Genomic DNA, 16522 nt, shown 5'->3' on the forward strand with positions numbered 1-16522 from the left:
CCCCTAGATCTTGGTTACGGCTGAAAACAATCCATCATGCATATACTACATTTTCTTTGCCCATTCCCCTGTTGCTGGGCAGGTGAGATGATTCTAGAACTTAATTATTCTGCATAGTGCTGTAGTAAACATTTATGTGCACGTGTCTCTCTCTCCTATGTTGACTCGTAGTTCTTGCAGTGGATCCTGTCCTTTTTTATGTTTTTGAGAACCTTCGATAATGATTTCCACGGAGAGTGGACTAGTTCACATTGGCAGTGGCAATGTGTAGGGTTTCCTTTTGTCCACATCTTTGCTAACCAACATTTGTTATTACTTGTTTTCTTGGCACCCGCCACTCCAACAGGGATAGGAAGGACCTCAATGTAGCTTGGTTTGCATTTCTCTGATGGCTCATGAAGGTGAGCAGTTTTTTTTTTTGTATGCTTATTAGCCATTTGTATTTTATCTTTTCAGAGCTGTCTGCTTATTTCATTAGCTCTCTTATTGATTGGGCTATTTGATTTCTAGTTATTGAGTCTTTTGAGTTCTTTATATATTCTAGATGTTAATCCTATGTCAGATGTACAGTTAGCAAAAACTTTCTCTCCTTATATACAGTCTGTATCTTTACTGGGGTAACTGTATTCTGAACTTTTTAAGTTCATGAGGCCTCATTTGTTTCCCAAGTGACCAAAGTTCTATTTAGAAAGGCTCTGACTGACTTTTGTGATCCCTATTCTAGAAGTTTATTTCAGCGGCACCCAAAGAACAATTTAATAATCCCAAGGAAAGTATCATGGTAACCTAATATTTGATTAGGTCACTATGGAAATGAAAAATTGTTGCCAATTATGCACTCTCCTTGTCACCAGTTGCTAAACAACCACCACTATGCCATTGCTAGCCTCACAACACAGGTCTCCTCTGCACTGTCAGTCTGTGTAGTTATTCATTTCTAAAATAATGACTTTCTCTATTAATTCTGTGCTGTCCAATGTAGGAGCATTAAAGACATGCATCTACTGAATATTTTAAATTAGTCTAAATGGAAATGTTTTGTAAGTATAAAATACCCACTGGAGTAATATAGAAAATATAAAATTTCTCATTAAATGTGGAGAGCATGTTGAGATGATATTTTGGTTGTGCTTGGCTAAATAATATACCTTAGTAAGTTTCTTGTGTATTTTCCTTGTTTTACTATGGCTACTAGAAAATATAAAACCATGCATGATGCAGTTGTTGTTCAGCACCAGTAGACAATGAACTTCCTATGGACAGGAACCATGTTTTCCCAGTACCTAGCACCATGCTGGTGCATACTAGGGAATCATAAACATGTGCTGGCTGAAACCAATGAAAAAGAGTGGGAGAAATAGGTAAGTGCGGAGGGTTTATAACTCATGGAAAAGTATAACCTTTAGAGTTAGTTATGCATGGTGACCTTGTTTCCTGGCAGCAACGGATGTCTCCTTTAGGTTTCTTCTCTAGAGGAAAATAGTGATTTGGAACACAGAGTCTCAGGAGGGCATCTGCCTCTGACTGGGTCTTCATGTCCCACAACAACTCCACAGCTTAGCTTTGACCGCAAATTGCAAAGTCCAGGAGCTGCTCTTTTTGACAAAGAATAACTCCAGGTTCACTCATCTTCTTCCTTCTTGACTCCTCCCTCGTGGTCCAGCTCCCATATTTTTTTTTTAATTAAAAATATTTATTGTTATTTTTTTAATTAAGAATTTTTTTATTCATTTTACATACCAACTACAGATCCCCCTCTTTTCCCTCCTCCCACCGTCTAGCCTTCCCCCAGCTCCCATATTTGTATGACCTCAGATTTCCTAAAGCACACTGCCTCTGTGGTCTTTCCCTCAGCTTCACACATCCCAGCTCTCAAGTAAGGCAGTGCTATTGCCTCAGCTTCAGATCAAATAAAGAGCTAGAATTAGAAAGCTTGGGTGACATATCTGAGGTCATCAAGAAAGAATGCTTTAACATGGCCTTGACTCAGGACCTGGTCCCAAAGCCTAACCTGTTAGACACACTGCTATACTTTTTATGATCAGCTAATTCTATCTTTGGACCATTTCAGGATGCTCCTGCTTTCCTCCACACATTCCTTTTCGTCTTTAGGGATAGCCCTGCGAGAGTTTGAGGATGGTTGTCTCCTTTTGTCTGGTTTAAATGCTGGTCACTAGTCATCTTTTTTCCCTCACAGATGAACTTGATGTCAGTCATGTTACCATCTCAGAATTAGCAAAGAGAGGATCAGTTAGTGCAGGAGAAAGTAACTAGATGTAGCTGCTGAAGAATTTACTTAATACTGTATCTTATTTGAGTCTAACATTAACGTTAAGAGATGGTTTTAATATTTGTAGATGTGATAAGTAATAGCAGAGTAGAAACTGATGTGCCCAAAGCTTCCCAGATGGTGAATGAAAGATTTCAATTTTAAACCTAGATCTCCCCATGCAAAATTCATCTTCTCCTCCATATTCAGTACATCAATAAAATGCAGTTGGGATCTGTGGTGGTTTGAATAAAAATTTCCCAATAGACTCATGTATTTGAACACGTGGTCCCCAGCTGGTAGCACAGTATGGGAAGTTAAGGAACTTTGAGGATGCGGAGCCTTGCTAGAGGAAGTATGTCACTGGGGATAGGCTTCGAGAGCTTATATTCTTCCCTCACTTCTAGTTTACTCTCTAGACTTCCTGTGGGATGAAACTTGATCATCCAGCCTCCTACTGCTGTGGCCTGCCACTATACCTTTCTTCCATTATGCATATCTTAGCCCTCTGGAATAATAAACCAAAATAAACTCTTCCTTCTATAAGTTGTCTCTAGTCATGGTGTTTTATCACAGCAACAGAAAAGTAACTAATGTAGGCAAACTAAACACCACCACCACAGCATTGTAATCTAGAGAGTCTACACCAGAGTTCCTTGGAAAGTCTTTACATCCACTCTTTACATTACTAGTAAGTACTGTCACTGACTTGTGAAATGTAAGTTTTTGCGGGAGTGCATTTTTTTTTTCTTTTAGACAGGATTTTTCTGTGTAGCCTTGGCTGTCTTGGAACTCACTCTGTAGACCTGGCTGGCCTTGAACTCACAGAGATCCACCTGCCTCTTCCTCCCAAGTGCTGGGATTAAAGGTGAGTGCCACCACTGCCCAGCTGGGAGTGCATCTTTTAAAAGGGTTTGTTGGAGAAACTCACTTAGATGATTCAGAAGAGAGAAGAGAGAATCAAACAGACCTTTACACCTGGGTAGACAAAGCCACAAGCCATAGAAGTTTCTGGTAGAACATCTTCATAAAGTACTGGCTCATTTTTGGCTCTTGATGAATATTCCTTTGAAAAATAGCCTTCAAAATGCTTTGTTTAGCCTTACAAAAATTACAACAGAGCTCATTAGCTCTGATTTTTTTCTATATAAGGAACAATCAGAACTCAGAGAGCTGAGGTCACTTCTCAGCCCTCAGGAATATCTGGTGACACAGTCAAGGTGAGCATACCAATGGACTCATCCTGGTTTCAGCCACTACCTTAAATCCCAGCAGAGCTCCTTACAAAAGATATTCAGTGGATTTGTAAACAGCCACGGTATTAGTCAGGGTTCTATAGAGTGATAGGACTTAGAGAATTAATCTCTCTTTATAGAAAGGGAACTTATTAGAATGACTTAGAGGCTGTGGCCCAGCTAATCCAACAATGGCTGCCTATGAATGGAAAGCCCAGGCATCCAGTAGTTGTTCAGTCCCTGAGGCTGAATGTCTCAGTTGATCTTCAGTATACACCAGAATCTCAAAGAAGTAGATGCTAATGCCAGTGAAGGAATAAACTTGCAAGCAAGGCTAAAGCAAGCTGGCAGAGAGTGAAGACTCTTCTTCCATGTTCTTATATAGGCCTTAAAGAAGGTGTGGGCCAGGTTAGAGGCAGAAGTTTCTACCTCAAAGATCCATATTAGAGGTAGATCTTCCCACTTAAAATGAAGCAAAAATCCCTCATAGATGTGGCCATTTTGGGGTTTTAGTCCGTTCCAGATGTCGTCAAGTTGATAACCAAGAATAGTCATCACAGCCACCAAGGTGGGCAGGCACAGCTAGGATGCTAGTCATGGTTGTGAAGCTATAACCAGAATAATTGGCTGTTGCCTCCAAAAGCATGGCTTCCCTCTTGCTCCATGAGAAAGGACCAAGGCGTGCCCAGCAGCTAATAAGTCTGGATGGAAAGAAAGATAAGTTTCTCTAAATCACCAAGTAACACTGATATCCTGTTTGCTAAGTTCTTAATGCTCTTTGAAACAGATTCCAGCACTCTTTGCTTGTAGAATCAGCATACTGTTAAGTAGCATGACTTCAGCTCTCCCTGTATTTTTTACAACTGAAGCTGGTCTGCTGGGCTTTTGTCTCCAGACATTCACTGGGAAACAGGAGCATCACTTTTTTTTTTTCAAGACAGTGGAGTCAATGCATATTGCGATGCTTTTTTTTTTTTTTTTTTTTGGTTTTTCAAGACAGAGTTTCTCTGTGTAGCTTTGCGCCTTTTCTGGAACTCACTTGGTAGCCCAGGCTGGCCTCAAACTCACAGAGATCCGCTGGCCTCTGCCTCCCGAGTGCTGGGATTAAAGGCGTGCGCCACCACCGCCCGGCGCGATGCTTATTTTTTAATTAAGAAAAATTTTTCATTCATTTTACACATAAATCAAAGATCCCCCTCTTCCCTTCTCCCATCCCCCAGCCTCCCCCAACCCATCCCCCACTCCCTCCCCACAAGAAGGCAAGGCCTCTCATGGGGAGGCACATCCACTAGAGGCAAGTCCAAGCCCTTCCCCCCTGCCTTAAGGCTGCACAAGGTGTCCCATCATAGGTAGTGGGCTCCAAGAAGCCCCCTCATGCACCAGGGATAGACTCTGATTCTACTGCCAGCCCCCCCCCCCAAGCAAATCAAGCTACACAATTGTCTCACCATGCAGAGGGCCTAGTCCAGTCCTATGCAGATGCTTTTATACCAGCTTAACAGCAATGTGTGTATATATAATGATAAACACAACTACAGATGTCCACATACTGCTAGAGCTCTCACCTGATACTTTAATAATTGTCATATTTTTATCCCCAAGAACCCTGGGAAATACTTATTTCCTGCTTTTTACAGATGAAGAAGAAAATTTGGCCTCATGAAAATGGAAACTTCTTATTAAAAAAAAGTCACAGTGGTAGTGAAGTGGGTGGGACAGTTCTGTGTTATACAAAACTTCCTTGCCCGTCTTCCCAGCATTTTGTTGTTGTTATTATAGAAGACATTTTAATGCTCTCTTCCATTCCCCTTCTGCAACTATCTTCCCAGCTCCCCAAATATTGTTCTTCTCCTTAAATTGGCTTTTTGTGTTCTTGCCCAGCAATCTACTTTAGTTCTTTGCCTTTCTGGAAAATATTAGCTGAATTTAATTTTTGTTTTGTTTTCTTTTTTTTAAATTTTATTTTTTGCCAAATGCCGTTTATTGAAGGAGGGAGGAGGTCTTAAATACAGGCTTACAGCACAATGGGAGAACCCCAGAGGGCAGAAGTTCGCTACCGATGTTTTACAATCTTGCATCTAAGCTGTTAACACCCATTATGCAGGATACACAGACGAGGAACTTCCCTTAAGCATTCAGGAGGGTGAAACTCGGCAGGGAATTAGCATAGGGAGGATATCAAGGTCAAGGTCAGCAAGCAAGGCAACAGTTACCCAAAATGGGGGCCAGGGCCCTACAGGTCCCCCTTTTACTAGAAAATGAGCTTCTGACTTAGGTTGCGTGGGACATCAGATCAATTTAATTTTTAAAGATTTGTTTTTTATTAGATGTGTACCATTGTTTGCTGGCAGGTGTGTCCATGTACCATAAGCACCCCTGGTGCCCAAGAAGGCCACAAGAGGGCATCAGGTCTGTTGGAACTGGGGCTACAGACAGTTGTGAGCTGTCATGTGGGTGCTGGGAATCTACCTGGGTTCTCAGGAAGAGCAGTAGGTGTTTTTAACTAGTGAGCCATCTCTCCAGCCCCAATCTGGGCATTTTAAAAATTCAAGAAGATCATTACATTCTCTGTGTGGTGACTTGAATGTTAAATATCCTTCACAAGCTCTTATGTTTGAATACTCAGTCTCCAGCTTGTGGAACTGTTTTGAGAGGGCATGCGATCTTTTGGGTGTGGGGCCCATGTGATGGATGTGGGACTTTGGGGAATTTTAGGCTGGCAAACTTCATCTCTTTATCTTTGCTTCTTGATTCCCTGACGTATGAGGAACAGGTCTCCTAGCGAGCTCCCACTGTCAAGGACCTGGTAGCCCAGCTGCCATGCCTTCCCTGCTGTTGTGAACTGCATTTACTGAAAGGAGCGAAGTCAACTCCTCCTCCTTTGTAGTTTCTGTGGGGTATTTTGGTCACAGCAATGTGAAACATAGCTAATACATTCTGTGTGACCCTGCTATAGCCACTGCCTCATTAATAGCCTTGTGGACTATGAATGACAATGATCTGTTTTCCTTTCTCTCTCTCTCATTAGGCTGGGAACAGAGAATGGGCAGCACCTAGTACTCTCTGCCTTTGAATTGCCAACACCTACCCTCACATCCAACTAAATAAACACATTTAGAATAGAAAAGGCCACAGGTGCTCCTAATTCCTGGGTGTAATTTGATTTGCGAAAAGATCATTCCTCTCAGTGATTCCGCAGAGTGTGTCCTAGCAGAGGGTGACTCTATATAGGCTTCTTCCAGGGACAAGTCCATCACACATAAGAGATTCACAGTGATTCCATGAGGTGAGTCACACAGACATATTTTAATCTCCATGTGACAGTGATGTGAAGGTCCTCTTTCTTCAGTGGCCAGCCCTGTTGCTTCCACACAGTCTCCACGTTGTAGCTTTTATTAGCTTATTTGCCTGTAGAGGTTTGTCTTAAATATCATGTGTATCTGGTAGGATTAGTGGCCTTTATTTCTCGGAGAAATTTGAAAAATAACTTGTTCTTGGCTCAAGAATGCTGGCCAATTTGAAGTTTTCCCATCCTCTTTATTAACTTAAAAAATTACTTTTTCAGTAAAACAAGTTTCACAGTCACTGTGAGTCCCACACTGTCCTTCTCTCTGAAGATAATGCTCTGAGATGACATCACTGTTTCTAGGTGAGAATGAGGAATTGCATGCAAGTTGGCTTGGGTTACTATGGGTTACTATGGGCTGTTCTGACTGGAGCGTCCACATCTTTCTGCCCTCACGTACAATTATGAGACTCACCTGTGTTCCCATTTAAGCGCGTGCCTTCTAGCCAATTACTTGCTCAAAGGTGGTGGGATATTTAAGGATCACAAAATAAATATCACAGGATTGGTATATGTGGTTGACACTCTGAGCTGCCTTCCCTTAGTCCTTGCTTACGGCCCTCCTGGCAGTAACAGGACGCCTAGTTTCTCTTTGCCTCCTTGAGAGATAAGGTGAAAAAAAACACTGCCCACGATCTAAAGGAATATTCCCACTGGCCCCTCCAGCTCCTGTTGGCTTCTTTGGAATCTTCATGGTAATAAGGCTCAGGAATTGAAGTTCTTAGGTTGGTGGTAGGAAAAGTAGCCATCGCTTGATCCTTGAAGACATGTTCGAGCTGCTGAACCAGCCATGGCCTCCTCCTCATGGGCTTGCTAAGTAAACAGTGAATGGCTCTCAGGTTTAAACCAATGTCCTTTTTGTTACTTACTGCCTAATACACGCTGATGGCTGTAATGCAGGTAAGCAGCTGCACTCCACACTGAACCAGGTTATGAGGTGTTCCTCTAAAAGGTCTTGCTTCTTCTTTGCCTAAGCACATGCCACTCATTTCTTCATAAAGTCATCTTGCTTTCATTTGTACTAAAGCTGAGTTGTTTTCTTTTCCACTTAGGATCTCTCAAGAGCACTTCGCTTTAATGTTTCCAGGCAAGAGCAAGTAGCAGGTGAGCAGACGTCTCTCCCAGCACTCTAATGGGTACTCCACCTCACTTTTCTAGCCCCATGACTAGCTCTTTGGTCTAGAATACAGAAATAGAATGAAAGCCATATGGGTAATATATAAAGTTTTATAAAAGGCCAAAGTACATGCAGTGTGATTGGGGGCAATCAGCTGGCTAAAGCCCAAATCTAACCCTTCAAAAATAAAGTTATATTTAAAGGAAAATTGTGTTCCTTCAACTCTAAATTTTAAATGAATTAAAATTAAATATAGTTATTTATAGTTTCTCAGCTAGACCAAGTGATGAAGGTCTATAACCTCAACATTTGGGTGACTGAGACAGGAGGATCACATATTATAGTCCTACTTGGGGGTACAAAGTTAGATCAAGGCTAATGACAACTTAGTGGGACTGTGTTTTTACATAAGAGGTAAAATTAGGGTTGGTGATATAGCTCAGTGGTAGAGTACTTGGCTAGCCCTAGGTTCAAGCAACAACACTTTAATTTTTTTATTTAGTGTCTTCAGTGTTGTGGTCTCTTTTCAAGCACTCAGTAGCCATGTGTGGATAGTTTGATGTATTTTCCTGCCCTAAGTCTTCTGAGAAGGGCAACTTCATGCTTTTTAGATTTTGCCTTAGTTATTGTTTCTTCTGGGACCCATTTCTACATTTCCCAAGACTGAGTTCAGTGCTCTTCTTCTTTGATAGTCCATGGTATTAAGGGTCAGGTGTGGTGGCACACACTTGTAAGCCAACACTTGAGGGGCAGGGGCAGGAGGACCAAGAATTCAAGGTCATTATCAGCTACATACATAGTGAGTTTGATGCCTGAGCTACATAAGACGTTGTTTCAAACAACCCAGGCCCCCCCACATATAGTCCACTGTGCTACCTCTGGTTGTAACTAATTGCTTGTGAATAGACTTTTGCAGGCAGGGACTGTTTTTAGTTCACTGATGGCTCTTTGCTGCTTAGTACAGGAGTAGATATACAAAAGGAACTCACTAAAATTTATTGATATTTTTAATGAATTGACATAGCACCTAAAAGGTGTGTTGGAGTTTATTTTTTAATCAGTCCATGAATCCTCATGTAAACCATGAGCATTGGCCCTACAACCATGATTTGATCCTTTACCCTCTTCACTCATTGTAACTTATACTTAACTAATAGTAGAAACCCAGTTGCTGTCTATTGGATGGCTATTGGACCCTGACACAATCCCAGGCTTTGTAGCTTTGCTATATTGACAGCTGAGGCTGGGTAATTCTCCGGGGAGCCCTCTCCTTCACACTCATTGAGACTCAAAGTCACCTTCTGAAGATCTGTGTCTGAGTCCATGAGTGAGTCTGCCCTGTTCCCGCAGTCTGCTCAGTGCTGGGGTTTGACTTGAGCTCTGTCTGCCTCCATTAACAGCTGAGTATATGATCAGCCTCGGCCACAGAGACCATGTCCCACTGGCTTCTGGAACTGGGTCTCCATTGGATTTCTTTGTCTGCTTATGCCTCCTCTGATTTACATGTTGTACATGGTGTAGAGTAAGCTCTGGATGCATCTTGACTTGCTCAGTTTTGGGATTTCCCTCTTTACTTGCCAGAATTGATTTCCTTCCAGGACGTTCTCCTGTTAGAATAGTGTGGGGTATGCAGGAACAGAGCATACCTGCAGGAGGCAGCATTCACTGGCAGCCATCCTAGGTACTATGAGTTATTTTGACAACATCCCAGTAGATGGCGGCAAAATATTTTGAGCAGGCATTCCCCCCCCCCCCCCCCCCCCCCCGGTTTCCACAAAATCCCCAAATAAGCTAGCACCTGCTCTGCTGATGGAGTCTGCCCACTAATCTAGCAGAAGGTTCTAGCCACAGTTTCCTGCCTCTCTCATCTCACCCTGTATCCTTATAGTTAATCAGACATGGCTAGTCTTAGCTATGATAAACAAGAAAAGCCTCACACATGAAGAAGGAGATGCATCTCTTTATCAGCTCCCATTTTCTGTTGCCAAGCATCCAAGACACAGATGCAGCCCCAGTCTGTCTGTGTCCTTAGCCTCAGGTCTCAGTTCTTACTGTCTGTGATTCACCTGTAAGTAATGCCTGCATTCTAGGGTGAGTCTAAGATGACTTCTTCTTCTTCTTCTTCTTCTTCTTCTTCTTCTTCTTCTTCTTCTTCTTCTTCTTCTTCTTCTTTTCTTTTAAATTTAAAAATATTTATTTTATGTGTGACTATTTTGCCTGCATGTATATATGTGTACCATGTGCCCTCTAAGGTCAGAAAAGGGTGACAGATCCCTTGAAACTATAGTTACAGAAGGTTGTGAACTATCGTGTAGGTGCTGAGAATGGAACACATGCCCTTTGTAAGAGCAACAAGAGCTCTTAACCCCTATACCATCTTTCTAGTTCTGGATTAGGCTTCTTACATAGGGTACCAGTGTCTGTATGGGAACCAATGGCACATGTTCCTAGAAACAGGAAAGATGTTCTCTATGAGATTTCTTCTTCTTCTTCTTCTTCTTCTTCTTCTTCTTCTTCTTCTTCTTCTTCTTCTTCTTCTTCTTCTTCTTCTCCTCCTCCTCCTCCTCCTCCTCCTCCTCCTCCTCCTCCTCCTCCTCCATATCTCTCTCTCTCTCTCTCTCTCTCTCTCTCTCTCTCTCTCTCTCTCTCTCTCTCTCTCTCTCCCCCTCCCTCTCTCCATCCCCCACTACTAAAAAGAAAGAAGAAAAATATAAAAGGGATGGACTTAGTGGTTTCAAGATAACCAAGATGCCTAAATGATAATTTTTCTTCCGGGGCTGCTTGTCTACACTACTGGCATTGCATCTAAATGGGACATCTATGAAGCTGAGGACATCCCAGTGTGAAAGTCCACCAGGAGGAAGCCACTCATTTCACTGTTGACTCCATGGGAGGAGAATCTGTAACCCCTCCATCCCTCAGCAGCAGTACTTCCAGGCAAGAAAACACAGCATGAGTGATGGATGCAGCAATCATTGTGTTGTGTCTGTTTTATTTCACAGAGCAGATGTTGTCTCAGAAAACCCTCCTTGCCCACACATTTCCTGGAAAGGTGTCTGTCTAGAGTTGTAGAGCTGGTCATTAACTAGTTTGGTTATTTTAGAATTGGACTATTCTAGGTTATTTCCTGATGGTTTGTATGTCAACTTTGTATGTTGTGGGGAGGGTGGGAGTCTCAACCTGCTGTACAGGACATCTGTCCTCTGACTTGGCATTGAGGTGATTTTTCTTGATGTTTCTTCCAGAAGCTATGTAACAGATATGGCTAGAGTTAAAGGGAATTGTCTAATTGTGAAATGTTTCTGTGGTGTTAAAGAGAGCTAGATGGGGAGGAAAGAAATATTTCTGCTATTGGTGTGCATCAGCAAGCACTTATACATCTTTGGTGGAGTTATCCTTTCTTTCTTTCTTTTTTTTTGTTTTTTTGTTTTTTTGGAGACAGGGTTTCTCTGTGTAGCTTTGCGCTTTTCCTGGGACTCACTTGGTAGCCCAGGCTGGCCTCGAACTCACAGAGATCCGCCTGGCTCTGCCTCCTGAGTGCTGGGATTAAAGGCGTGCGCCACCACCGCCCGGCGAGTTATCCTTTCTACATCCAACTTCTCTTATTTTTAAATGGGACATCTATGAAGCTGAGGACATCCCAGTGTGAAAGTCCACCAGGAGGAAGCCACTCATTTCACTGTTGACTCCATTATTCTAGTATAATAGTATTCTAGAGAAAGGCATTATTTTTAGATCACAAGTCCCAGTTACAGTCCATCATTGTCAACAGGGCCAGGCAGGAACTTGGACCAGGTAGTCACATCCACAGTCAAGAGCACAGAGAAAAGGAATAAGTACACAGATTTGGCTGTGCTAGTTAGCCAGCAAGACTCAGAGGTCCTCAATTCTCTGTTGTTGGGTATTGTGTAACCTGGAAAGAATTTCCAATGCAAATACAGAATTTCCCTGAGCAAGAAGAGCCAAACACTCCTTACTTTGTCTCCATGCTTCCAGGATCAATCCTATCTCTTCCTCTTCAGGTGGATGTGGGCTGGGAAAGTAGATGTGCCAACCCATTGATGTTGACATTAAGACGGAACCTCCTACCACCCTAGGATATAGATATAGAATCCCCAGTTCCATATCTCTCATCGTGTGAGGGTTCTGCCTCCTTCATAGCTCCCAGAGCCAAACGAGTTGTTAACAGGTACTATGATAGATGAGCAGAGGTCAAATCCCATCCTTGACTCTCAATATATGTCAAAGAAGTGATGTCTGAATGTGAAAAAAACAGTAAAATGAAACAGGAATGAGAGCAGTTACATTAATAATGACGTTTGTGCCAAATAGAGAGGGGAAATAAGAAAATTAAAAACAGTTCTCCAAGCTACTCAGCCTGTGCATCCTCACGTCTTAGTGTGAGGCAAACCCTCTCTTGGCAATAATGTATCAGTAATTCATAGTCTATTGTAGCTGAAGTTTTCCTGGCCCCACCTGGCTCCCACTGTCCTGCAGCCACTCATACCCAAATGAACACACAGAGGCTTAATATTAATTAAAACTGCTTGGCCATGAGCTCAGGCTAATTACTGACTAGCTCTTACACTTAAACTCAGTCCATTTCTATTAATCTATATGTCATCACGTATTCCATGGCTTTGCCTGTGTGCCATTACATACTGTTCCCTGGATGGCAGGCATCTCCTGACTCAGCCTTCCTCTTCCCAGAATTCTCCTTGCCCTGCCTATACTTCCTGCCTGGCTACTGGCCAATCAGTGTTTTATTTATCAACAATCAGAGCAACATATTCACAGCATACAGAACATCCTACAGCAGTCTATGTTTTCTGAGAACAAGATTCACCTGCTCAAGGCTTTGTGTCCCACATATTCTGTATTAACCGCTTGAATCTTATTTAGATACAGTACTGTGCAATTAACATTTATTTCATAATATCCCTTTCAACAATTGTTCTCAGTCTTTAGGAGTCACAGTATCTTTTGACTTAATGAAAAATGCCATTTCTTGAGTCTCATCTGCAGAGAGTCTGACTTAATAGAGTTGAGTTAGTGACTAGGAATATGAATTTTTAAAAATTAGTTTCCTTGGGATGGATTTTGTGGCTCATTTCTGTAATTCTAGTAACCAGGAAGCTAGGCATGGTGGTGTGCACCTGGAATCTCAGTGCTGGGGAGGCAGAGACAGGAGGACCTCTGAGTCTTGCTGACTAACTAGCACAGCCAAATCTGTGTACTTATTCCTTTTCTCTGTGCTCTTGACTGTGGATGTGACTACCTGGTCCAAGTTCCTGCCTGGCCCTGTTGACAATGATGGACTGTAACTGGGACTTGTGATCTAAAAATAAACCTTTTCTCCCTTAAGTTTCCTTTTCTCAGGGTATTTTATCACAGTGACAAAATGAAACTAGAATAATGCCTTTCTCTTTTAACGAGGAGTCTGGGTCCCAGAGGCATACTGAGATGGCTTGGGGGACAGCTCAGTGACGCTGTCTGACATGCTGGTCCTGTGAATCTTTCATAGCTACCATTTGGCCCAGGGTATTCCCATCACCCTTGTACACCTGTACAGAGATTCTGGGAAAATATGGTGTGATATTGGAGTGGGATACGTAGGTCATCCATAGCTGACACAGTTGTTTTTCATTAAACACATTCTGAGCACTTGAGGAATGATACAGAAAAAAACAACCAGTGTGTCCCCTTTCACTAGAGGAGGAACACAGGAATGTCACCCGTAATTAGTGTTTCTGTTCTTAATGTCCCCAAGTCAAGCCTACAGATGGAGCCAGGCTGTTATATCCACATTGTGACATTCTTTCTTGTCCTCTTTGGGAACTAGCAAGAGAAGGTTGTGTTTCTCTTCTTCTGAAACAATTCTACAAGTTGACACCAAAAATACTTAGGCTGGAGGCTTAATTTGAATATCTATGGTATAAAATTACCAGTGTTCACATCCCCTAGCATTTTCCTGACAAATTAATTGCCAATACAATTTGCAGCAGCGGGTGTGTGTATGTGGGGCACAGTGGGGTTGAGGGTTCAGCTTAGGAGCAGTAATTATGGGTGCCCTTGGCTGGGAAAGAGCAGAGATGAGACTAAAAGAGCCTGTGTTTTCCGTAAGCAGCACCTGCTCCTTTGCCTGCTCTGTAGACCTGCGGATCAGAAAAACACACATATAATTTGGTCCATTAAATGTCTACCTCTGGCACACATGATTTAACCTCTTAATAATCAGGTGATCTTTTGCTGCTGCGAGCTCCCTAAACCACACTGTGGATTCCTGTTGGTTCTGAAGTCTTTGCTCTGTGTATTTAACCTTTCATATCTTGAAAAATGTCAAGATAAAGAAGCAAATGGCACAAGCCCTGTTAGGTAGAGAGTCAACCAGGCTAAAGAGATTCTCTTTTGGTGTGGGTCTGAGGGAAGAGGCTCTTTTGCTTCATCATTTCTGACAGTACTGGTCTCCTCTGGGGTGGAGGATGGGGGAGAAGGAAAACCAGTCTGTAAGATGAAGCAGTCCTTCACCTTCATCTTCATCATCATCGTCATCTCCTCCTCCTCCTCCTCCTTCATTTTTCACAGTAGCTTCTCAGGTTATCCAGCTGGTGTCAAACTTTCTGTGTAGCCAAGGATAGCCTTGAACTTCCGATTCTTCTGCCTCCACTGGTGCTGGGATGATAGGCATGTGACACTGTGCCTCAGTGTCTGTCCTTCAGTGAAATACTTTCTGCTTATTTATAAGCTTCCTCAGAAGAACCATTTCTCCAAGATATACACCTATAGATGAGATGCACAATTCCCCAAGATGCAGAGAATAAAAATGGTTGGGGGCCCAGCCCCAGATAAGAACTGTGTACCACCCTGTAGATAGAGTTTTCCTGCCTGGCCCACAGTCAGGACAAATCTCTATCACTTGCCAGTCCCACAACCACTCAGACTCGACCAAGTAAACACAGAGACTTATATTGCTTTCTAACTGTATGGCCGTGGCAGGCTTCTTGCTAACTGTTCTTATAGCTTAAATTAATCCATTTCTATAAATCTATACCTTGCCACGTGGCTCGTGGCTTACCCGCATCTTCACATGCTGTTTGTCATCGTGGCGGCTGGCAGTGTCTCTCTGACTCAGCCTTCCACTTCCCAGCTTTATTCTCCTCCTTGTCCCGCCTATACTTCCTGCCTAGCCAATGGCCAATCAGTGTTTTATTTATTGACTAATCAGCAACACATTTGCCATACAGAACATCCCACAGCACCACCCTCTTTAAGACCCAGGCAACATGTTAGAAGAGGGGTTGGGAAATGTCTGAGTCAGAAGATACAGTGAAGGGCTACAAAGCACCTTTCTTTAGGCTCCCTTTAACTCTTATGATTATTAACTCACAACAGCTGGATTACCTGCCCTTGGCCCACATAGGACTGGATTTATCAATAGTAAGTCACAAAAGGTGGAGGGACTCATGGCTCCTACCTGTTACCTCTGAACTACTGGCTATTGATAGACTCTGGAAGAGAGGGACCACTGTCTTCAGTTGCATCCAAACTGCTGGGCCCCCAGGCTCCAACATATAGTTACAAACCCATGGTCACACATATAGCCCTGGTTAATCTCAGTAGTTCACAAAACAAAATATATAGTCATGAACATAAGAGAGAGATTTGTGAGTATGAGGGAGGGTTGACAGGGGTAATGGAGAAGTAGGGGTGAGAATGATTGGTGTGTATTGTAGCTAGAGTTTTCCTGCCTGGCCCACACCACAGTCAGGGCAAATCTCTTTCACCTGCCAGTCCCACAGCCTCTCAGACCCGACCAAGTAAACACAGAGACTTATGTTGCTTTCAAACTGTATGGCCATGGCAGGCTTCTTGCTAACTGTTCCTATAGCTTAAATTAATCCATTTCCATTAATCTATGCCTTGCCACATGGCTCGTGGCTTACCGGCATCTTCACAAGCTGTTCCTCATCGTGGTGGCTGGCAGTGTCTCTCTGACTCAGCCTTCCACTTCCCAGCTTTATTCTCCTCCTTTCCCCGCCTACACTTCCTGCCTAGCCAACGGCCAATCAGTGTTTTTTTTTTTTTTTTTTTTTTTTTTTTTTTTTTTTTTAATTTTTATTTTGCAATACAATTCAGTTCTACATATCAGCCACAGATTCCCTTGTTCTCCCCCCTCCCGCCCCCCTCACCTTCCCCCCAGCCCGCCCCCCATTCCAATCTCCTCCAGGGCAAAGCCTTCCCCACAGACTGAGATCAACCTGGTGGACTCAGTCCAGGTAGGTCCAGTCCCCTCCTCCCATGCTGAGCCAAGGGACCCTGCATAGGCCCCAGGTTTCAAACAGCCAACTCATGCAATGAGCACAGGACCCGGTCCCCCTGCCTGGATGCCTCCCAAACAGATCAGGCCAATCAACTGTCTCACCCACTCAGAGGGCCTGATCCAGTTGGTGACCCCTCAGCCATTGGTTCATATTTCATGTGTTTCCGTTTGTTTGGCTATTTGTCTCTGTGCTTTATCCGACCTTGGTCTCAACAATTCTCTCTCATATAAACCC

At 43.0% G+C, this 16522-nt stretch overlaps 1 long non-coding RNA gene across 1 annotated transcript in view; it reads left to right on the forward strand.

Moving 5' to 3' along the window:
* The window catches only part of LOC131915344 (uncharacterized), a 117695-nt gene that overhangs the window by 77080 nt on the left and 24093 nt on the right, over nucleotides 1-16522 (forward strand). Inside the window, exon 2 of the long non-coding RNA XR_009380321.1 lies at nucleotides 7903-7954. This is a non-coding gene — a long non-coding RNA (uncharacterized LOC131915344). The remainder of the gene's footprint in view (nucleotides 1-7902; nucleotides 7955-16522) is intronic.

Source organism: Peromyscus eremicus, chromosome 7 (genome assembly GCF_949786415.1).
Source record: "Peromyscus eremicus chromosome 7, PerEre_H2_v1, whole genome shotgun sequence".
Classification (NCBI taxonomy): Eukaryota; Metazoa; Chordata; class Mammalia; order Rodentia; family Cricetidae; genus Peromyscus; species Peromyscus eremicus.